This window comes from Pleurodeles waltl, chromosome 12 (genome assembly GCF_031143425.1).
Source record: "Pleurodeles waltl isolate 20211129_DDA chromosome 12, aPleWal1.hap1.20221129, whole genome shotgun sequence".
NCBI lineage: Eukaryota > Metazoa > Chordata > Amphibia > Caudata > Salamandridae > Pleurodeles > Pleurodeles waltl.
Window position 1 is genome coordinate 463,875,638 of NC_090451.1, and position 25,504 is coordinate 463,901,141.

Genomic DNA, 25,504 nt, shown 5'->3' on the forward strand with positions numbered 1-25,504 from the left:
GGTTGGAAGGCCTGACATCCAGGTAACTTTTGAAAGTGACTTGGTGCAGTGTAAATGGCAGTGAAAGTGTGCATGCACCATTTCACACAGGCTGCAATGGAAGTCCTGTAGAAGCCTTTGCATGGGCTCTTATGCATGGCAAAAGAAATGTTGCAGCCCAAGGGATCCCCTGGAACCCCAATGGTCTGTGTACCTAGGTACCATATACTAGGGACTTTTAAGGGGGCACTAGTATGAGTGTTATACTGTGTTAACAGTATCCATCAACCAAATTTAGGGGGAGAGAGCGTAACTACTGGGGTTCTGGTTAGCAGGATCCCAGTAGACACATTGAAACACACTGACAAACAGGCCACAAATGGGGGTAACCCTGCTAGAAAGAGGCTACTGTCCTACACAAACATAGGATAGAGGAGTTGAAAAAAGGAGACAGTATGAAAAATAAACAAGGCAAAATGATTCTAATAGTGATGAGAGGTAAAAGTTAGAGAAATAATAATAATAATACCAAGTCTTAATGGAGCCAGCAGAATCATCCTCTGTGGTGCTGGTTGTTCCATCCACTGCGTGATAACAGCTCCTTCACTCTCCTGTGATGCCCTCTTGCCCTTGGTTGCTGATGTAAGAAATAATTACGATAAAAAAATAGATTATTGTTATGGTTAATCTCCCAAAAATATTTTGACAGGAAGACACAGTAGCATTGTACTTTCCTAAATTAGATCGCCCATAGTACTAGTATTGAGGTGACCTATTCCTAATTTACAAACCCTAGGTCGTACTCCTAATTTTCTAAACTACATTTTGAACTACTAGTCCATTGCAATGAATGATCTTTGCTTTGCTTTGCTTCCCAACCCCTTTTAACTCAGTCTCTCTTCTCAATGCATAGATACTACACATTACTGGGAGATTGGGACTGTATGAGCTACATAAATAAAGACACAGAGAAGACAATTCTAACTCATGGATATACTACCACTATCTTAGTGACAGGACAGAGGAGTCTGCATGACTTCTTAAATAATCAGCCCAAGCGAGCAACGACAAGTACAATTAGCGCCAAGCACCTGGCTAGCTCAAGCTGGCTCATACATTATTCATAACATGAACTCAGCTTACCTCTGAGTGTGAGCAGCATGCTATTTGAAAAAAGAAATTGCATTGTTAGGAAAAAAATAATAATTACTCACCTAGCTCTGCAATCTTGGCACTTGGCAGGTGGAGCAGGTCCTGTTCCCAGTCTAGCAGTTTCACCCAGCAGTGCATCAACTGCTTTGTTGTGAGCAGCATCTCAGTGCCACGGCACACGCACTGACGCACTCTGCCCTCACAGCAACCAACGGTCCTGCAGGGTTTACCCTCTCCCAGGCCCGATGTTTGCTGCCAGAATGGAGGAGAGGGGGCACTATCAACTTGCCAGTTTGGGTTTCTTCAGCTCTTTTGTCCCTGGAGCTGGTTCCACAAGATCAGCTAACTGATCCTTGGAGTTACTGCTGTGGTCTGGGGCTGGAGTATGACTTTCCCCAATTCAGGAGCTACAGGCACAGTCCTTACTTTGCTAACTCAAGGTGCTGTAGGTACAGTCCAGCAGATGGTGCAGCCTCTCTTTGTGTGGTACAAAGGTCAGCAGGGCAGTCTTTCCTTGGTCTTTGTTCCAGTTCCATAGTGTGATCTGAGGTACAGGGTTGCCATATTTATCCCAGGATTGTGCCTTGAGGGGACCATGCGTTCACTAGCAATGGGTTACCAGGTCCCCTCCTTCTTTCTGAAAACTTTCCAGCAATGTGTGGTCCCAGAGTGCACTATTCTACCCAATGCCAAGATGTTTCGGCCCTTCTCAGTTATTAGAAGCTTGGTAGCCCACCCTAGAGGTATGGCTACATGTGGGCTACATGCCCACAGGAAAAACAATTTAGTTACTGTTTTCTCTGCTGTGTCCCTCTTACCAGCCCATCTAACTGAGCAAAGGGCAGACCTTTAGGAGTGTGATCACCATTTGCCCACCATAGACAGCTTCCCCTTTAAAGCTTGTTTTTTTGGGGCTAACACCCTGAATGGCTTTCTACGAAGGGGCGGTAATACCTCACACTTCAGCGGGCTACTATTTTCCTATGCCTGGGAGTCATTCAATGACTCCCCGGCTGGGCAGAAAGCTGTCTGTTGGCTAGTGACTTTGTGAAGCTACTGGACCACCTGGGTCACAGAGAGACAACTTTCTAAAATGTATATTACTTTAATAGTGGCATTAAATTCGACCAGGGCATCAGGTCAAGTTTAACACCATGATTAATTTGATATCTTACACTACCCAGTTAGATAGTTCCTTTCAGGAGTTAGCCAGGCTGGGTTGCCAGTTGGTAACACTATATTAGCCAATGGGACTGCTATCTTTTCCACAGCAAAACAATTTAAAGGTGTTGCCATCAAGACATATATAGAAATATCTTACTTAATAAGATACTGCTCCCTGTGATAGGTCTCTATAAGCCATCCTTAGGGAAGAATTAAATATATATGTGGAGTGGTGGCTTTGCCACTAGTTGAACTAGCAGTGTGACCACTGCTCTTCCAGTCTGCAATGGCAGGCTGGGAGTCATTTTATGATTTTTCACATATAGGGTAGTGCAATCTGTGCTCCAGCCCTAGGTAGACACTCTGCATTATGTGCCCTTGATACCCTGGGTACCATGCACTACGGATTTATAAGTAAATCAGTAATTGCCTAAATAGTGAAAATACAAATGGCAAGTAAACACCAAATATCATTCATACAAAATAATTCATTCAGAATGCTTGAAGGACACATTCTTGTGCAGTATGTTGAGTTGTTTTTTTTCCAATATTCTCATCAGTATTTCAAATCTTCTACATCAAAGTCAAAAGGAACATAACTGACAGTCCTCAAGTGACACTTGCCATAAACTCCCCCAATCGCTGATAAATCTGTTTCCCCAAGAGAGAACTAATACCACAATGGCCCAGCATAATAGTGCCTATAGAAAGGATCAAAAGCACAGCCTGACCTCAGCCATAGACTGACGTGAAGCCCCCGCGGTTGAAATCGGGAGTGATGGCATATCCAGTCTCGATCCTTGTATACCAACTGACCACATATTAGATATTCTGGGAGCGGAACCAAAAGTCCATTGCAGCGACTTATTAAAGGAGAAGGTCCAGGGAGTAATAACCTGCCTAAATGAGACTAGGGAGAATCCGCCAGAAAATGGTGACGGTCATGACCTACCAATCAGAATCTTATCTTGGAATGTGGCATGGCTGAATCAGAAGATAGCTAACCCTGACTGGTGTAGATTTATAGATCAACACCATATTATTTTATTACTGGAGACATGGGCTCCATCTATAGTAAACAGAGAAGGTTACTGGACCTTCCAGAAGACTGCGCTTCCATCATCATCAGGCAGGGCCTCAGGTGGTCTGATAATCTGGCTAAAACATGACTTGTTTCCAAAAGTAAAGGAGATAGTAACCCCTACAAGAGATTTATTAGCCGTTGTGGTTGAAATTAGTACTGCCAGGGGTCCTGTTAATATAATAATTGTAAATATATATGTTAGACCTGGCTCCCAAAAGACCCAGATTGTTCAGATGAGTACGCTATCAGATTTTCTTAACTCCCTTCCTGGTGGGCGGGGTTTAATTGCCGCAGGAGATTTCAATATGCAATTGAATTGCAGAGCCGGCAACCAGCAAGAAGGAACCCAGCTTGCAGACCCATGGGATAGATCTGGGCCGGTGCAAGCCACATCTAAGAAAGAAGGAGGAGCATTAGAACTACTTGAAGATCTAATAAAAATGAAGGGACTAAGAATAGCAAATGGAAACACCAGATCAGATACCCCAGCGTCACCTACATATAGGAGAGGTTTATATTCTAGTCACTTGGACTACGTTTTAGTAGATGACGCTCTTTGGAAATCTCTCATTGACATGGTTGTTTTCCCTCGTATTGATAGTGACCATCAAGCTTTGAGCACCTCCTTTTCTACTACCTTATTCAGTTGTAAGACATTGACAACATGGACCCAAAACAGTGCCCTAACTGGGACCAATGATTGTAAAAATGTAAAATGGGAATGGGTTGAAGGTGATGTAAATTTCCAGCTATCAATCTATAGAATAGTTGTAACAACACTTTCCCCATTGAAGCATATAAATATGATATCGGTGGATTTGATCAATCTGCATAGTATCCTGTTTACCCGGTTAAAACCACATTTCCAGACAGTAAGGAGACGAACAGAGATCGGGACTAGAGTATCGAGGTGGTTCTCTAACTCCTGCCGTCAGGCCAAAATGCAGCTACTGGGAGCACTTAAGGAAGGGAACTGCCGAGAGATAAGGAAATCCAGGGCTGTATATAAAGATGTACTTAAAAACGCAAAAAGAGTGGGTAACCAGATATTGGAATAGGATGGTTGAGGCACTTCATGAGAACGATTTTAATTTATTCTGGAAATTAGTGGCAGATAAAAGTAGTTCTCAAGGTATGGAAAACTACCCTGTAATTCAACCAGAGACTTGGGTGACACATTTTTTAAACGTATACAGAAAGCCTCAAACTACTGTAGTAGCACTATTATTCCTCCCCTAAAACATAATGACCTTTCTGTCAATACCATAACGGGTGGGAGAGCAAAACCACCCAAATTTGACCTGGACCTTTTTTCCCTAAAAGAAACAACAGTGGCTCTCCAATCAATACGCAAAGGGAAGGCCCCTGGTCTTGATGGCATTCCAGGTGATTTATATTTGTCCCGACCAACAACTTGGTCTCTGTACTTAAATGCGCTTAGTAATGAGATATTGGCAAGGAGCAATCATAGTCCCCATTTATAAGAAAGGGCCAAGGGAACAACCTACCAACTATAGGCCTATTAGTCTAATTGATGTTAGCCAAAAGATATTTAGCAAGAAGGTACTGAATAGATTACAGATTTTGATAGAAGATTCACAAATTCTTTCAGACTCTCAGGCAGGTTTTAGAAGAGGTCTGAGTGCAATAGGCCAGGCATTTAAGTTTAACCTTCTTTGTTGGAAAAACTTATTACTCAACAAAAGCCATTTGTATGTAGCCTTCATTGATTTAAAAGCTGCCTTTGACACAGTACCTCGGGATATATTATGGAAAGTCATGGAGAGTTATCAATTCGATGGTGAACTTCTAAGACTGATTAGATATTTACATGAAGGGACTTATGCTCACGTACGCTGGTCAGAAAACGGCGACCTAACAGAAACTATACCTGTTGACTGGGGGGTTAGGCAGGGGTGCATTTTGGCACCAACACTATTCAATCTTTACATCAATGGTGCCGCGGACCAATTGTTACACTGCAATCATGACGCCCCAAGGCTTGCTGGATCCCCCGTTCCTATTTTAATGTTCGCCGATGATACTTTATTAATTTCAAGAACACATATGGGTTTACAAAATGAACTGGATGCCTTTTATAATTTTTGTCTTAACAGAGGACTTGAAATTAACCCAACAAAATCAAAGTTCATGGCTTTTAACCCGCATAAACTGTTCAGGGGGAAAATGACGATAGCAGGCCAACTAGTGGAGAGAGTCAGCCAATTTGATTATTTGGGGATTAGGTTAAGCGACGACCAACATTGGTCAGCACAGATCGGGAAGAGTCTGACAGCACTCAGGCAGAGGTCTACAGTGATAGGGAGGAAAATTGCCAACACTTTGGAAGGTGAGATAACACCTGCCATCACTGTTTATAAAGCAGTGGCAGTAGCAGACTCAATTTATGGTGCTGAGCTTTGGGGACACACTAATTCTAGGTGTCTGACCATGGTAGAAAACCGTTTTATACAAAACTTTTTGAGGCTGCCAATGAGCACCCCTCTCACTCCCCTTAGATTTGACCTAGCCATAAATGAGATCCATAACCAAATTGCACTAAGACCACTAATGTATTGGATTCATCTTTAGACTTCAGAGCATCTGTCCACTCTCCGTATAGCATTAGATGAACTCCTCGTAAGTGACAGTGCACTAAAGATCCCCTGGTTCAGATATATTAGAGATGCATGTAAATTTCTCAAGATGGAGGAGGTGTGGAGTGCGCCTCATAATTTGACCACGGAAATAAAGGAGCGTGTAAAAAGGTGCTATTGGGAGAACATTTTGGCCCAAATTTGGTTGAAAAATCATGGCAGTCGGACTCTACAGTTCCTAGACCACAAATGTAGCCCCAAACTTGAGGCCTATATGGATAATGTAAATCCTACCTATGCCAAAACACTATTCATCAAGTTCAGATTAGGAACCCTCCCGCTCAAGACATTTACAGCGCAATGGAGATTGGAGGACTGTAACTTAATATATTGCCATCATTGTCATAAGACAAAAGAGACACTTGCACACTTTATGTTTTTTTGCCCTATATATCTGGCACCTAGGAAAAAGTGGATTGTTCCATTATGTAGGTCAGTTGGGATAAGGGAATGGAACATAGCATTACGTCTTTTAACAACTGACACAAATGACAAAATAGTTTTTTCAGTTGCGAGATATTTGCGAAGTGCATGGGCTATAAGAACCAGAGAATTACTATAATAGTGCAATTTTAACACATTGGTCTTAGCTTACACCTATTTAATATAGCAGGTCTTAACTGATTGTAGTCAAGATACAATGGCTTAATATTTTATCCTGGATTTCAAGATTTTAAGAACAATGATGGTTTGCTTTGTTCCCTACAATTTTGGGATCCTATTATTTATCTAGGGTTTTTAAAGTAAATTGTAATTCCTTCCTCTTATCCTTAACAACTGAGACAAATGATAAAATTGTTCCTCCAGCTGCAAGGTATCTGTAGAATATACGGGAGATAAGAACCAGAGAACTGTTATAATTATATGTTTTTAATATATTGGTTTTAGATTATATTTATTTAGCTTAACAAGTTTTAATTGATTGGAGTCAAAATATAATGACCTATTACTTTTATATTTAGGAACCCTGGGATTTTAAGATTTTTAGAATAATGTTTGTCTTGCTCCATTTTCCACAACCGTGTTTTATTCAGGATTCTTAAAGTAAACTCTGTCATCTTTTTGTCATTTTCTCTTTCTCATAACTGATATGTTGCACAATCATGTTATACTTTTTTGTTTACTTTTATGGCTTTTAGCCGAAATAAAGTTACTATTTGATTTGATTTGACAGTCCTCAAATGTTTCACACCTCACTAGCCCGCAGGTCTGGGGCTTTTTTAAGGTTGGGGTAGGGGGTTATCCCAAAATTGGTAAGCATAATTTGAAAGTGTAATGCATAATGTAATTGACCAAAGTCATATAATTTTTAACCTTAGATGAAGTGAAGAGAAGAAGCTGATTATGGTCTGGAACCAAAGATCAGACTAAGGGCCTTCTTGTATTGAACGTTGGGGTCTATGATTGCAAGAGTACAACTACACAATTATACATCATCCAGGACAAATCTAAACCCTGTCAACTACTTCTTAAGAGTGCCTGTACAATGTCAAGGTACCCATCTAAGACTGCTGAGGCCAACATAAATTTCACTGTGAAATCAAAAACACCAGCTGCCATTTCAATGGAACAAATTATCACTGCCATGAGTCAAGATAGTGACATGTTGAAATTACAATACATTATTACCCATCAGTAATGAAATCAAAATGTTCAACCTCTTGCCAGTGACAGTGAGTAAAGGAAGTACAAAAATGTCAAAGAATAACTGTCTGTGACACATGAAGGAATTATCCTGAGGGGTTCAAGAATTGTCATTCCGGAGAGTCTGCAACAGCAAGTAATTGATGTGGCCTATGATGGACATCCTCAAATCCTTGCCAATAAATGACTCTCCAACGTAGAGTCTGGTTTCCTCATCTAAATGAGCGGGTTGAAAAAGAGTTGAAAACCTGTCATCTATGTAATCGCCTGTCATCGAAAGCTACTCAACACCGCTTGCTTCTCATTATTTAAAAATCTCTTGTCTATCACTTAGGACGGAGTCATTGAGAGACGAGATGGCATCTTTGTGACATGGGGCATTCCTACAATTTTGGAACTGACAATTGTCTACCTTTTAATGGCAGAGAATTTAGAGACTTCCTAAATCTGCTTATTGTGAAGCATCAGAAGAGCACACCTCTATGGCCAAAGGATAAAGGCCTCAATTAATGTTTCATGTGTATGTTACAGAAAGCTTTTCAGCACGCTACATAAGAGAAGCTCAACCTCAAGACTGTCTTGAATTCTACTTTACAAGCTTACTGTTCAACTCACTCGACCACAGGTGAAAGCCCGCCAATGCTGATGTTTGGGAGAGCCATAAGGACCAAGTTACCTCAGTGGACCAAAGCTGATAGAGAAACGAATACAACAGACTTGAGTCGTGAACGAAAAATGAAGGCTTATGCTGACAAAAGGCAACATGCCAAAAACATTGTTTTCACATGAGGAAATTGAGTGCTTGTTCGTCAGCAATGACTATTTAAATTTGATCCTCCTTTTGATGCAAGCCATTTTATGATGTTACCAAGAATGTGGTTCAATGCTCGTTGGACACTAATGTCAATGAAGAGACTGGATCACAGAGAACAATTGGAGAATTCCAGACTGCTCCTACTTCACCAACACAGATCATGGACACTCTAATTACTGATTCCCAGTTTCCAAAGATATAATCCCGACGAGTCATCAACGCACCAAGAAAGCTCATTGAATAGTCATAATGTGCATATGTTGTAAATATATTTTTTTTTAATTGAACAGAGGGGAAGATGTTGTGTCTTGTGAGTATGTATAATGGAAGCTTTTGAATACTGACACTCTTTAGAATGATGACGTAAGCTTTAGAATGTAATGAAGTGAATGCAGGTTTAGAATGTTGAGACTGTGGTTACATGTTGACAAATAAAGATGTATAATGCATAGCTCCTTGTGTAGCATAGTCATTGGCGGGTACCCAGGCTGAGGAAGGCCGCTGCACCTCCAAGAAATGGTAAGCTTAATTTGAGAGCATTGTCCATGATGTCATTAACAGAATGTGCATCGATTGTGTCTTAGATGAAATGTACAGGGAATCATAAGAGCGGACGTTTGCATGACAGAGGAGAAGAAGCTGGTCCTTTAGGATAGGTGCATAACACTGTGGATGAATGGGACAGCTGGCAGAACAGCCACCCCTGTGGTCAAAGTCAAATTGTACTCCAGACTTAGGCCCTCAGTATGAGTTTGGCTGTCCCACTGTGGGACCGCCAAACTAGAGGGGAAGAGGACACCTCCATGGCGGTGACGTCTCCCCAAGCGTATTACAATGTTCCTACCGGACTGACCAGTGGGAACATTGTAATACATGGTTCCCAACGGGCTGTCCGGTGGAACAGTGGTCCACTTTTGGTCTCAGCTCCCTTAAGGGAGCCGAGGCCAATTCCATAGCTCTCCAGCCCCCTCGGAATGCAATCTGACTGCAAAGCAGACAGTGTACATTCCGATGGTGCTGGGCAGGGGAGCCCCTGCACTTCCCATTGCCATGGGCATGGGCAGTGCAGAGTCCCCCCTGTGGCCCGTGCCCCTGGCTTTCCACCAGCCAGACTGGACAGGAACAAATGGAAATGTTCACAACCCCACACTGCTGTTAAAACTTCCTTTTCTGGTTGTGAATATGCACATTCAGTCTGGGATAATCTTATACTTGCATAGGCCACATTATGGCCCTCATTACAACCCTGGCGGTTGGTGTAAAAGTGGCGGTAATACCGCCAACAGGCCAGTGGTAATTACCACCAAATTATGACCATGACGGTGTTATCTCTGATAGACAGCCAATGTACCACACTGACTGCCAGGGCGGAAACAACAGCCACCATGGCGGTAGCCGCCTACAGCTAGGCGGAAGTCAATGTTCCGCCCACCATATTATGACTTATGAAACCACCACCTTTTTCTGGGCGGTACCAACAACATCAAAAGCACAGGGAACAACCACACCGCCATGGAGCCCGAGCTGCATGTCTTCCCCATGGTCTTCTACGTGCAGCTCCACCACGAACACCAACGACGGCAAAGACGGCAACGGTGAGTACAGCCACCTAGCACACAAGGGAGGGGGGAAGAAAAAGAGAGTGACACACACACACACACAACACTCACCACCCCCCAAAACCATACACACAATCAGCTGCATTACAAAAAAATGTTTACCCCGTACCTTGGATGAATAATGAAAGGGCAAAAAGTTTTGAAAAAAGTGAATGTAATGAGAGCAACACATCAAGATTAATAAGTGATGCAAGATAATAGATATATACATATGTACATGAAAAGGGACACAGCCCAGTCCACAATGTACGTAGTCCACATGGCCACAGGCCAACTTCTAAGGCCACACATGGTACCTGCCTCAACATGGAGAGAACACTGCAGGGGCATCAGTTTGGAAATAGGCAGGCACCTCAGAGGGATGGGAGATGGGGGTACCTCAGCCGGCAGATGGAACAAGACCACTGGCTCTGGAGGGGGCAACATGTCCTGCTCTTGGTCCTGGGGAGTGCAAGGCCACTGTCTCTCAAGTGGGTGACTTCCCCACATGCTCTGGAGGGGCCAACATGCCCTGTGCTTGGTCCTGGGGAGTGCAATGCCACAGTCTCTCAAGTGGGTGACTTCCCCACATGCTCTGGAGGGGGCAAAATGCCCTCTGCTTGGTCCTGGGGAGTGCAAGGCCACAATCTCTCAAGTGGGTGTCTTACCCATTGGTTCTGGAGGGGGCAACATGGCCTGTGCTTGTTCCAGGGGAGGCTGGGGTAGGTGGGTGTCTTACCCACTGGTTCTGGAGGGGGCATCGTGCCCTGTGCTCTTGATCCTGGGGAGGCTGGGTAAGGTGGGTGTCTTACCCACTAGTTCTGGAGGGGGTATTTTGCCCTAAGCTCTTGATCCTGGAGAGGCTGGGGAAGGTGGGTGTCTTACCCACTGGTTCTGGAAGGGGGCATCGTGCCCTGTGCTCCTGATCCTGGGGAGTGCAAGGTCACAGTCTCTCAGGTGGGTGTCATACCCACTGGATTTGCGGTGACGGCTGTTCAATGGTGGTGGTGGTACTGGTGCTGCTGCTGGAGGGGAGGCTCCTGCCCATCCCCTGCAGCCTTCGGACAGCTGCTCAATGGTGGTGGTGCTGGTGTTGGGGGGAGGTACGTGCCCATCCCCTGCAGCTGCGGATGGCTGCGCAACCCTGGTTGGTGGTGTGGGCTCCATCACAGTTCCTGCCCCAGGCCCCTTGCCCTTCCTCCCTACTGGTGCTGGCTCCTTGATCTTCCTGGCAGCTCGGGCAGGCTCCTCAGTCTTCCTGGCAGCAGCTGGGGCAGGCTCCTTTAACTTCTTATCAGCAATTTGGCCAGGCTCCTTTCCCTTCTTGGCAGCAGCTTGCTCAGGCTCCTTTCCCTTCTTGGCAAATGCTTGGGCAAGCTCCTTTACCCTCAGGATATGTGCCCTGGATCCTTTTCCAACATGAGTGGGTGTGATGATGACTGGGCCCGTGGACTGGGTGGCTGAGGTGCTTGGCTGGGTCATCCCACCCTGGCCAGACTTGGAGGATGGTGGGGTGGGATAGGGAAGAGGTCAATGGTGGATAGGAACAGTTTTTTAGGGGCGGGAAGAGGGAGAAGGTTTGGGAGTAGAGGGAGTGGTTGTTGAAGGTGTCTCTCTGCTGATTTTGGGTGCAGGTGCATGGGCTGGATGCTTCTGTGAGGTGGATGGCTGTTGGGTGTCTGAGTGCTTGCATTTGTGTACCTTAGGAGGGGGGACAGACAGAGTGGGAGAGGAGACAGGGGACGTGTGCATGGCTGTTGTGGAGGTGTCTGCCAGTGAGGTGTGTGTTCTGCTAGGTGTGGTGGTGATGCTGGTAGTGGATGATGGTGTAGTGCATGCAGGTGTGAGTGTAGACGGAACTGGGAGGGAAGTGGAGGAGGAGGAGGGGGAGACAGTGGGAATTGTGGATGTTGGAGTGTCTGCATCTGGATGGTGTTTGTGTGAGTGCCTGTGGGATGAAGTGTGGTGCATGTGTCTGCCTGTGCCACTCGTGTGTTGTCTTGTGTGCATGCTCGTTTGCCTGTGTGCTTGGGATAGAAGGGGGATTGAGGAGAATGGGATTGGGAAGAGGAAGTTGGAGGGTGGAGGGTAGAAACAGGGACAATGACTGCAATCAGAGAGGAGGCCAGAGCCTGGATTGATCTCTGCTGGCCCACCGAGCAAGTGTGAATGCCCTCCAGGAATGCATTAGTCTGTTGCATGTGGGCTACCAGCCCCTGGATGGCATTCACAATGGTTGACTACCCTACTGAGATGGATTTCAGAAGGTCAATAGCTTCCTCACTCAGGGCAGCAGGGCTCACTGGGGCAAGGCCTGAGCTGCCTGGGGAGAAGGAGATGCCCAGCCTCCTGGGTGAGCAGGCATGGGCAACTCGCTGAGGGGCTGCTGGTAGGGTGGTGCAGGTACGGGGTGGCGGCTGTACCTGTAGCTGGGTGGTCACAGAGGTGTCTGTCACCACCAGGGAGCTCCCATCGGAGAAGGTATCTGTGTCAGAACTGTCCCCTCCAGTCTCCGCCGTGGTGCTCCCCTCACCCTTCGTCCCACTTGTGCCCTCACTGTCAGTGGACTCTGCCTCCTGGGTCCTGTGGGATGCAGCTCCCTCCGTTGCCAGTGCCTCTGCTCCTCCACCAGATGATGCTAATGCACATAAGGACAGGGTGACACAACAAGAAAAGGTGGGAGAGACAAAGGATACACTTGGTCAATGGCTGCACCAACACCACCGTTGGCGTACATAGCACCGTCACACACAGGGAACAGCCCTATGCACTATGCATTGCACTACAAGTGATATTGCTAGCCACCAAGGCATGGGGAAGGGCAAATGCAGCACACCTGGGACCCACACAGCCCTGATCAGTAGTTGATGCCTAAGAACTAGGTAGCAGGACTATCCTTTCAGAACCCTAGCCACCAGGGGACCTACGCTGCAATGTCAGGCCTGGCCTAGGGGCACCCACTGACACACATCCACAACACGGATACCACCCCACCAGGTGTTAGCAGTGATGATGGGCACTGTACTAACCCCCTTGTGGCTGCTGTGATGCCCTCAAGCACCCATCCAGCTCTGGATAGGCCACCGCCAGTAAGTGGGCCATCAGGGGGTTCAGGGTTCGACGGGCACCCCTTCCTCGTTGGGAGGCCATCCCCAGCTGGGCCTCTGTGGTCTTCCGTGCCCAGTGTCTCAGGTCCTCCCACCGTTTCTGACAGTGGGTGCTTCACCTGCCGTAGACCCCCAGGGTCCGCACATCCTTGCCGATGGCACACCATATACCCTTCTTTTGATGGGCGCTGACCTGCAGACGAAATACACACAGGAAAATAGTATTAGTCAGACAGACCTGCCTGTTACATTTATGGCCCACTATGCCCATTCACCTCACCTTTGCACACACATGGCAGAGCACACAACCAATACGCCGCCCAGAGGACATCCACCCACCCCCCTTACACGAGGCCTTCACACACACCACTCCTTGCATTCATGCCACATGCATCGTGCCCACAGTGTACTCCCTTGTTGGTCTGGAGGCCCATACAGCAATCCGTACTGGAGTAGGACCCCATCCACCAGTCTCTCCAACTCTGCCAAAGTGAAGGCAGGGGCCCTTTCCCCACTCACAAGGGCCATGGTAGGTTACAGACACAGGTCACAGCAGCACACGAAGTGTAGGTCCTCTACTGTTGAAGATCAGGTAGCAAGTGAGGAATCTGATATAAAATGGCAGACACGTCCTCGGCGGTGCATACAGTCACCACCGGTGTAGATCACCATTGGCCACTGTAACCTATAGGGCCCAATTATAACCAATGAGGAGTTGCACGGCGGTTCCCGACCGCCTCCCGCAATGGCGCACAATGTCAGAGGAATTACCTCACCTCCACCTGTCCCTCCCCCAACTCAGGGGTGGAGAGCAAGCCCTGGATAATTGATGCGTCACTGTTTAAATTTGGACATACTGGACAATTCACACTGACCCATTACAAGTTAACAGCATGCAATGTTCTGTTGTAGCCCCATTGTTCAGTTTGTGACCGGCTACTCACTCTTTTGCCCCATAGATTGCTACCACTGTGGATGAATAGGAGATGGAGACATACCCCTGTGTACAGACCCCTGGTGGACTTGGCAACAATCGAGGACAGGCACATAATACTCACCTATAGACTTGACAGGGCCACAATCACAGATCTGTGTGCCCAACTGAAGCTTGACCTGATATCTGCTATCCGTCACCCCACTGGGATCCCACCCTCTTGTGCAAGTTCTATCTGTGCTCCATTTCCTGGCAACTGGTCCTTTCCAAGTGACAGTGGCCTTTGCAGCAGGAATATCACAGCCAATGTTCTCAATAGTGTTGACAAGAGTGTTGTCTGCACTGATTAAACACATGTGCAGCTACTTTGTATTTCCCCAGGTGGAAGATTTGGCCACAATGAAGGCCGAGTTGTATGCAATGGGACATATCCCAAACATAATAAGGGCGAATGATGGAACACATATTGCATTTGTAACCCCCCGTCAAAACTGGTGTTCAGAAATCAGAAGAGTTTCCCCTCTACGAATGTACAGATAGTGTGCTTGGCGGACCAGTACATCTCCCACGTCAATGCTAAGTATCCTGGGTCGGTGCATGATGCCTTTGTACTGAGGAATTGCAGCATTCCAAATGTGATGGGCCAACTACAGAGGCACAGGGTGTGGCTAATAGGTGAGCCCTGGTCCCCACCCAATATATGGTGGTGTATGGGTATGTGTGGGCCATATGGGATAGTGTGTGGCTAAATGTCCCTCAATTTGTCATTTACAGGTGACTCTGCTTACCCCAACCTATCTTGGCTGCTGATCCCTGTGATGAGTGCAAGGACAAGGACAGAAAAACGGTACAATGAGGCACATGGGTGAACCAGAAGGATCATAAAACGGACCTTTGGCCTCCTGAAGGCCAGGTTCATGTGCCTCCATCTAACAGGTGGATCCCTGTGCTACTCACCCAAAAAGGTCTGCCAGATAATAATGGCATGCTGCATTTTGTACAACCTTGCCCTGAGACGCCATGTGCCTTTTCTGCAGGAGGAGGAGGCTGCATATGCCTGTGTGGCAGCAGTGGACCCTGTGGACAGTGAGGATGAAGAGGCAGAGGATGAGGATGAGGATAACAGAACAGCAGTCATCAGACAATACTTCCAATGACACACAGGTAAGACAGTGTTACCTCACATTTCATTGTAATTATTTTTTATTTCTGTGGCACTGGCATGCTGTTATTTCCCACTTCTATGCCCACTTACTGTACACTTTGGCAATTCTTTTTACATATGTTGGTGCCCCACAATAGTTCTTGGTGTGATCACTGCAACCATCTACAGGTCATTAACATATGCTCATTTACTGTACATTTGAATTGCAATGTTTGAACCTGGTTAAATGAATACATATTTGAAATATTTGACATACTCCATACGTCTACTTTTTACAAGGGTGTTTACGGGGTTGTTCTCCTTCTGCATGAGGAGGGGTGCTGGTGGCCTGTTGGTCCTGTGGTGGGGCATCCTGTCCACTAGCAGCAGAGGAGGTGGAAGGCAGTTCAGATGTCTGGCTAGTGGCAGGGGCCCATTGTTGTAAGACTGCCTCCCTCATAATATTGGCCATGTCTGCCAGCACCTCTGCTATGGAGACCAGGGTGTTGTTGATGGCCTGCAGGTCCTCCCTGATCCATTGGTACTGTCCATCCTGCAGCCTCCTGTTCTCCTACACATTGTCCAGGATCTGGCCCCTCTTGTCCTGAGAATGTTGATATGCTCCCAGGATCTCTGCAAGTGCCTCCTGGAAAGTCGGTTCCCTGGGTCTGTCCTCCCTATAGCGCACATCACTCTTCCCAGTTTCCCTGCTGTCCTGTGCCTCTGTCCCCTGAAACGTTTGCCCACTGCCACTGACCCCATGTCCCTGATTGTCTTGGGTATGAGGTGTGCCCTGGGATCCCTGTAGAGGTGGACACACTGCTGATTGAAGTGTACTGGGGACAGAGGTATGGGTATGCTGGGTGGGTGCTGTGGTGGTGTTTCCTGATGAGGGAGGCTCTGTGGTGGTGTGTGACTGAGCCTTGGTAACCGGCTATCCAGAGGTCTCTGATGGGCCAGGTTGGTCATCCAGATCCTGAAGACCAGAGTGTGGGGGGACTGGATAATGCTGGCACCTCCTCTCTGCTGACATTGTCAAATGATGTGTTATGGTTTCGGTGTCTGACATATTGTGCATCCATGGCTTGCCCTCTTTGGTTGTATTTGTCCTGGCAGCTTTCACTTGTGTACGCTGGTATTTGGTGGTATGGCTGATTCTCTCTAGTGTGCATGCTTTAGTGACAGGTGTCCATGCAGGTCTGTGAGTGGTGCCCATGCATTGGTATGGCATGCAGGGCTTGGCATTGGGATGAGTGGTATGTGATGGTGGGGTATGTGGGAGGTGGTGGAGTAATGGGAGTGAGGGTGGTGTGGGTATGTGATGGCATGCAGGTGGGGTGGTGATAGTTGTAGAGAGTTGACTTACCAGAGTCCAGTCTCCTCCTACTTCGGCCAGGCCCCCAAGTTGTATGATTGCCAAGACTCCCATGTTGTTAGTTGTGGGGGAGGAGGTGGGGGTTCACCGCCAATCCTCAGTACAGCGAGTTGGTGTCTTGCTGCAATGGAACGTACCTTCCCCCGTAGGTCGTTCCACCTCTTCCTGATGTCATCCCTAGTTCTTGGGTGCTGTCCCACGGCATTGACCCTGTCCACGATTCTCTGCCATAGCTCCATCTTCCTAGCTATTGATATCTGCTCCACCATGACCCTTAGCTCCTCCTCTGAGAATTGGGGATGTCTTTGTGGTGCCATGGGTGTTGTGTGATGTGTGTAGGTGAGGGTGTGTAGGGTGATGTGTTGGGGTGTGTGATGTGGAGTGCTGGGTGGTGTATAGGTGTAGGTCATGTGTGGCTCTGGTTTTGTCTGTGGTCTTGGTGTCTGTCTCTTCCCAGTGGTTTGTAGTCGTAAAGGGTTGTGGGTAATGTGTGTGTGTGTTTTGTAGTGGTGCGGGTGTGGTCTGTGTATGGGTGTCAGGTGTGTGTTGTTTGAATTGTCCAATGTGATGTTGTTTTGTTTGAGTGTGTGTATTTTGAGCACGGTGGTATGTACCGCCAATGGTTTACCGCCATGGAATGTTCTCTGTGGTGATTTGTGGGTAATAATGTGATGTGCATTGTTCTTTTGGCATAATGGTGTGGGTTTTGATGCTGTCACTTTATCACTGACCTTTGGTGTGGCAGAATTGTGTCTGTGGCTGAATAGTGACTGATTGGTGTGTGTGTGTGTCATAACATGGTGGACGGATATCTGCCGCCGCAGCAGTAAGTTGGTGGCAGTCAGCATGGCGGTAAGTGGGATTTACACCTAATGTCATAATGACGGCCAATGTCTTTGAGCATTTGGCTTTTTGTTGTGTTGTGCAAGGATATTGCCTACCCAGACTGGGCTAACATCAACAACAACTTCAGGTTGTAGCTTTGGATCAAAATATGCCATTTCAGTAGCTTTTTCAATTGCTTGTCTAATTCTCTTGAAACTGTGCTCACATTCACGTGACCAGTGAAATGAAACATTCTGTTTTGTCAATTGTCTCCATGAAGCATTCACAGTGGCAATGTTTCAAACATATATGGAACAGTAACTGGCCATGCCAAGGAATGAAAGTAACATGGGAACAACTTGTGGAGGACTGGCAGTTGACAACGCTTGCACCTTAGATGAATTGAGTGTCATTCTTCTATCAGAAAAGATATGGCCGAATAACTTTAGCTTTGTCCTATTAAATTCACATTACTCAGCATTTAGCATTAAATCTGCATCAAGAGGTAAATGACACACTTATCTTAAAGCTTTGTCATGTTCCTTCAGTGTAGCTCCAAAAAACAATTTGCTATCTTGATAGGTGGAAGCATTTACAACAGGTTGTGTGATACGTCTAATACATCTTGAAAAATCTGCAGCTGATGACACCAAAATGTAGTCTTTTGTATCGAAACAGACAAATATGTGTAGAAATGTTTGTAATGTACCTGCAATTCTCATTGAGTTGCAACTGATGACATCCTTTATTTAAATCAAGGTGCAAGAAGACTTTTGCACCGTTGTGCATTATCATGTCAGCAATGTGCAGACCTGGATGTTGTTCTTTTTGAATTGGCTTGTTTGCTTGATGCATGTCCACCCAGATGCATACAGCTTCTTCACTGTCCGTATTGGGCGCTACCACTATAGGGGAAACCCATGGCTTTGGATAGTAGAACGCTCAATGATATCATACTTTAGTAATGATTTGAGTTTATTTTCAGCAGTTTCAAATTATATTCAGTTCTTCTGAGCAACAGCACAGATTACCTCATTGATATGCAACTGTACTTTTATAGTCTTAAGTTTTCCTAACCCATGACATAGTGTAGGGAACGGATATACTATTTTGTGGTGAGCATTCATATTATAATTCACTAGTACCATATCAGCAGCTGTGCTGAAACTGAGTAGGTTTTAAACAATACACAGGGTGGCAGGTAGGGACAAATTCAATACTGAGTTCAAGAAACAGTACTTAATTCTGTTACTTTTGGGTTAATCTCTTTCCCATATTTATTTCAATAGATCTGTAAAAAGGAGCTGTGGTTGTTCAGTAAATCATTAGACACCACACCAATACACACTTACATAGTCTGTACATAAACAATAGACGAAACAATACTTATAATACTAACAAATAATTAAAGATTGACAATATAAGAAACCCGAAGAGGGTTATGTCCCACACATTTAATCAGTGGTCACTGTCATGTGATTACAATTGTGATCCACTCCTACTTGCTATGGCTGTGGGCTTTTACTGCACTTAGCTATCATAACCCTGTGTATTTCTTTTCCACAGGAATTATATGGTGCATATCAAGTCTTTTAATTATAGTCCATTGTTTAACGAACCCACAAACTTGCAAGAAAAATGTCAACGCATTTTGGCCTTCTGATTTAGGGCCTCATCAGGACTGGAGAAGGGCAGTATCATCTCTGGGCTTCAATTGAGGGGGAAACTGCTAACATTTTAGCACTGGAACACCTACCTTTCATCTCATTAAGGCAAGGTAGGTCTCCGCTTTCAAAAAATGACTTTAACTCCATAAATTTGGTGCTAGAAGGGTCTAGCACCAAAGTATAAATATGGAGTTAGTTTTGCACCGAATTAGAGTAAAAACAAATGACACGAATTCGGTGCAAACAGAGTATAAATATGCCCCTGTGTTTTTTAGCGTTGTTTGGTAAAAATGCGGGGCCACTGGGGTGATGTGTACTGAGAGGGAGTGCTCAGCACTCCCCCTCAGAGTGCATGTGTGTTAGGCCGGCCGTCTCGGGCCGTACAAACACACATGCACTGTAGGCTCTCTCCAGCCCAGCAGTTGCTGGGCTGGAGAGAGCCTGCACAGGCTCCCAGTCTGCTTGGGAGCACCCTGGCTGGGGCTCCAAGACAATTCTGATGCTGATTTGAGCAGCGTCAGGATTGGCCGCAGGGCAGGCTGGGAGTCTGTGCCTGCAGTGAAGAGAATTGGGAGCAGAGCTGCACACGGCGGAGGAGGTTAGTGATTTTTTTTTTGATTTTTAAAAAAAAAAAATTATTACCAACCACCCCGCACCTCCCTCACGCGCCGCTACCCCTTCTACTTGCCGCGAGCCACTCCTGCTTGTAAATGAGCCTCTAAATGTTTAATAATATTGTGCAGATTATCAAATGAATGATGTGAATTTCCTTCGATTTAACACTACGCTTCTTCTAGCACTAAAATGATTACCGAGTTTTAATTAACATTTAGAATACCTATCTTCCCTAGACTTTCTTCGAGTGTACAACTTTGACAGGCGGGGAGGTGTTATCTGAACTTTATCTCACACATTTTGCACGAAAGAATGAACCACTTTCACTGAATTCAAATTACCCAATGCTAAATTTGCATTCCCTGTCACCCTTCTGTATATGTGTAAAAGGTTTAGCATTCACAAAAACCTCGGTTTTATCAAATGAAAGTAACGCAACAATCAAAGCTGTCAGCTTTGATAGCTTTAAGGTTTAACTGACTAAGATGAATGACTTAGTTACTGAATAAATCATTACTAATCATAATTTGTGTATGTTCCTGGACTCCGCAATTGAGAATGACAGCAGTACAGCCTGCCCAGAACTAATTGCTATAAATGTGCCAGATGCTGTAAAAGTCTGGACATATCCGTTGTTAAAGCAGTGAGACTAATAGAATACAGAGCTGCGATTTAATGGTGTTTTCTATGTTTCTGACATTACAGGTTGAAATATTGTAAATATAGAGAGAGCCTTTATTAATATTGTAAAACAAAAAAGACATGTTATATTGTGATTCTAATCGAGTTGGGCTTTACAAAAACTCCTTAAACTCTCTTAAAGAGTAACGGTCGAAATTACCGAGGTACACGAACTTAATTTGAACGAACACTATGTGGAATTTATTATTATGTTTCATCACAGATTCAGCAACCACGTATAATGCAGCTATATATAAGAACGCGCGTTTCAAAATCTCCTTTTTGATCACCATTTGAAATAATCAGCGTTTCTAGAAAGTCTCGACGCATTCGCATTGACATATGTGGCACAACAGATATTTATTTCATCAGTACATCAAAGATATAAAAATCGCGTTTATCACGTCTGAAAAAATGCCGAAGAGTCTGACAAGTCATTTTGGCCACAGATTCAAAATACCATGATTGTTGACAAAGTGACTGAGATTAAAATTGATTCAGGTTCACCCTCATGCACTCTGACCTCCATGCTGACTTCCTCCCACCACAGCCTACTTGTTTTGCCAAGCAAATCGTCGATTTCCACAGTCGTAACACTTTGGTTTCAAAGACTTCTTGATACGTGTCCTTTCCCTTAAATACCGCCAAAGAAATTTTAGACAGACATATTTGATTTTACATTAAAAAAAATGTAGCGCAACCCTTAACCTCAAAAGAGCCGCGTACAAGCTTCACTTTAGACAACACCGAGAAATACAAACAAGAGAATAACATACAATTTTAAAATAAACAAACATATAACATGATGATGTCCCACACTAACACTAACAGAATAATACAATGTATTATTTAACCAATCCCAGAATACCCTTAAAATGGTAGATTCTCCAAGCTCTGCAAAATATTTAGCAGTAAAGGTTGAGTACTGTTCATAGTGAATAGTGTACTCATTTTTCTGGAAGGACTTTGAACCAGTGTTATGGCAGTAAGATATAGGGGCATATTTATACTCTGTTTGTACCATTTGTGCGTCATGTTTTTTGATGCAAAAACTGTGCAAACATAACGTCTAGCATCAAAATATTGGAGTTATTGTCGTTTTTTGGATGCGTCAATGAGATGCAAAGTGGGTGTTCCCAACCAAAAAATGACGCTATCCCCACAGCGTCATATTTATCCCCCGTGATAAAATCACGGGTGGGAGGCGGACTCATATAATGTCGTTAAGCTTGCTTAGCGCCATTATTTAACACCAGTGTCAGACCAGGCATTAGGGGACCTGTGAACCCATTTCCATGGCTAAACACCAGGGAATTGGCCCACAGATGCCCACCCCAAGCCCCAGGAACACCCCCATCCACACCAGAGGGACACTCGAGGATGGGGGACCCCATCCAAGGTAAGTAGGGTAAGTATGGGTAAGTAATCACAATGACATTTTTAAGTGCCATTGGGGGTCCTGACATGGGGCCCCTACATGGCACTGGGTTCAATGGCCATGCCCAGGGGACACTGGTCCCCTGTGCTGGCCATTGGGGTGGTGGGCCTGACTCCTGTATTTCATAAGACAGGAGTAATGTGTTATGGATGGTTATGCATCAGGAAATGACGCTAGGCTGGTTAACTGCATTGTTTGAGCCTCTAACCTGCCCAGCGTCATTGTTTGATGCTCAACCTCCATCACCTCTACCGTCACTCCCACCTATCTAGCGTCTTTTTTGTTTTGACGCTAGCCCAAGCTTAGTGCCAGCTTGCTCCATTCCTTAAATATGGCACCTGGATGGCACTGTAGAATGGCGCAAGCCGGTTCTAATCTTTTTCTAGCAAAACTGCGTTAGCGGAGTTTTGCATCAAAAAGTATAAATATGCCCCATAGTGGGCAGAAAAGGTCAGGAGACCAGAAGTTGATGTAGCAATTTTGAAAACAGATCCTCCTGCATAAACGAGTGGAAATGCAAAATTAGTGTTAAATGTTCGAATGTTCATGCACCTAACAGCCACCACTGCAGACTGAAGCATAGCTTTAAGAGGGGCAAGAGACAACAAAAGACTGACTACAAAGGTTTTACGATTAAGAGAGTGTAATTTGGCTGTGCCATTACTCTCTTAAAACATTAAATTAAGGGGTGGTTGTTTTCTGCATAATGTAATAAATGCTTTCATTTAACATGATGCACTGTAATACATATGTATAAAGTACACAGATGAATGTAATTTTTGATGCATGCCACATTTTTTCATTGTTTTGAAAGAATGTTTATGTGATAGTATTTTAGAAGCATTATTTTTTATAAGGATTCCATATTTTGACTTAAGATATAGACATATAGAATTCATTTAACCTGAAAAATATATTCATGTCTAATTAGCTTGCCCGGAGTGAAGGCCCCTATTTTTTTCTTGTGTTCTAACCTTCCAAGTAAAGTTTGCTTTTGCATGTTTTCCTTAAGCGACAGGTGTCAGGATCTGGGGCCGAGGCAATATGGAGCTCATTGTGCAGGAAGAGAAGAAAAGCCCAGAGAAATGCTTATCAAGGACTGGAGGAGTATCCTGGGTTGGCAGCTGTAACTTTTGTGACATTCCAAAACATGAGGGTGTATCAAGATCGAATGCTGAAAAACTCAGAAGGTGAAAGTGTCAACTAGCAACTTGTGATTTGTGATTATGGTTTTGAACTGGAAAAGGTATTTGCGTAAGAGATCACTCTTGGAAGAATCAAGACTTAAGTATGGCTTGGTTAGCGGTAAGATTCAGATTCCCTCCGTCCTTTGCTGAGAACGGTCCTTACTGAGATATATCCCTTGAACATTTGTTACCATGCTTTTGAGACTCATATATCTAAGTTTGCATTTGGGTCTGAAATAACGCCCTCTAAACTTTAAGTTGGACTCTGGAATTAAATGTGTGACCACTGAGTTACACTGTAAATAATTTGATTAATTTGATATATTGTCTCCTCCTCCTTCAGAACAGAGAAAGAAAGATTCATCAAACCCCCGATTTAGAGATAGGGCCCAGTGCTGGATCACCATCAAGTCTGGAAATAGCAAGTGAGTAAACAGTAAAATGAATAACTGAAGGTGAAAGATACACTTTCATATTTCTCAGCAAAAAAAAGTGAACAGCCGTGAGTTAGTATGGAAAAGTGGATATGAATGATGAAAATGGGTCAAGGTAAAACCTAATAGAATGTACATTTGACCCTACCTGAATTTCCAAGCCAAGAAAGGGCACACCACCAGGGCTCAATCAAAATAGTACATTACTAGTACAACAAAATAAACTGTCCAACCCGGATATAATTTCAGCAGATGTTAGTGTTTTTGAATGCTGGCGGGTGTAGTAGTCCATGTACAGTGCTGCGCCTTCCAATAGGTCTAAATACCCATTGATATCATTTTTGGGTCTGACTTTCTCATAAGCACACTTTGGACAACCTTTCTATTACTTTGAGTACTTGCTTCAATAGGTTTGCTCCTGCATACTACGGAAACCACATAAGGGCTGGAAAGCACTGAGATGGAGAAAAGCACCTACCATCGCCAGTGAGCAGTTTTACTTCAACATAGTTCAAAGGCAGGAGCAATGCCAAAGCAGCATGCTGTTTTCTATTTGTCTGTTTCTGCTTCATATGAGGTAACTTTACGCAATTCTCTCTTTGCACCCTCACCCTTGTGACATGGATGGTGTCCCTCAGATATACAGAAATCATGACTTGTGAAAGTCATAGTGGAAATTTGAAACAATGAGAGGGGGTGCAGGGCACACCACTAGAATTGCTCTGAATGGCTTGAACATTATTCAGATGTACAAGTAAAGAGGACACATAGACATAGTCATAGAACCTTCTCACTGTTTGGCCACTCAGCTAGGCAAGCCTCCCAGCAGGGTGTCTGACTTTCCCAGACACCAGCTACCTTTTTGAACTCAGACTGCAATGGGGGCTTGTTCTGAAAATGTTTTACTCATTTGACAAACTAGACAGAAAATATGTATAAGAATAACGATTGATAATACATCTCATTTAAAGAGAACAATGAGTAAGGAAAACCAAGATAAGAAGCTACTTTACCATTGTACTTAAGACACTACCGGCAAGCGGGGCCACTCTTCTCCACTCTGTTCAAAGACTTTCACATTTGACAAAGAGAATGCACATTTCCTGCTTATAATAAATCCTGGAGCTAATAGTAGGTTAAGTATCTCCCTACCTGTTGGACTTTTGGCCATACGCATGGTCATCCCTAGTCTTTTTGCCTCCTTCCTCCTGGTTTTTCTGACCTCTCGCTGTTGGCTCTAGGACTCTGAGCACTTTATCACTGCTGACCAGTGCTAAAGTGAAGGTGCTCTCCCATCTAAAGTTGGTATGATTGGCTTATACCTAATTGGCATATTTAATTTACCTATAAGTCCCTTCTACAGTGGTATCTCTATACCCAGGGCCTGTAAATTAAATACTACTAGTGGGCCTGCAGCGCTGCTTGCGCCACCCACTGAAGTAGACTTTCAAACCTGTCTCAGGCCTGCTAGCACAGGGCCTGTGTGCGCAGTTTTCTGCCACAGGGACCTGGCATCTAAATTTACTTGCCAGGCCCAGAACTCCCCTTTTACTACATGTAAGTCACCCCTAAAGTACGCCCTAGCTAGCCCTATGGGCAGGGAGCCATGTGTGTAGAAAGGCAGGACATGTGCCATATTGCATGGCCTGTCCTAGTAGTGACAAACAGCCTAACTTGGTGTCTCACTGCTGTGAGTGCTGCCTTCTCATAGGATTGCATTAGAAATGCCCTGCCTTAGGTGTAAGGGGTATTGTCGGATTTATGAGGGGTAGCGTAGGCATGTTTGGTATGGTTGTGATGGTGATAATAAATACTGCTTACTGGTGTGGGTGTATTTTTTATTACTATCACAGAAATGCCACTTCTAGAAAGTGCGCATTTATCTGTGCTTATGACTCTGGTGTTTTGCAGCTTGACTCCAATCCACGTCTGGGCAGAGTGACAGTTGGGGCTTTGTGCATACTTTTCAGACAGCCTGTACACAGGGAGGGTGGAGGTGTCACCG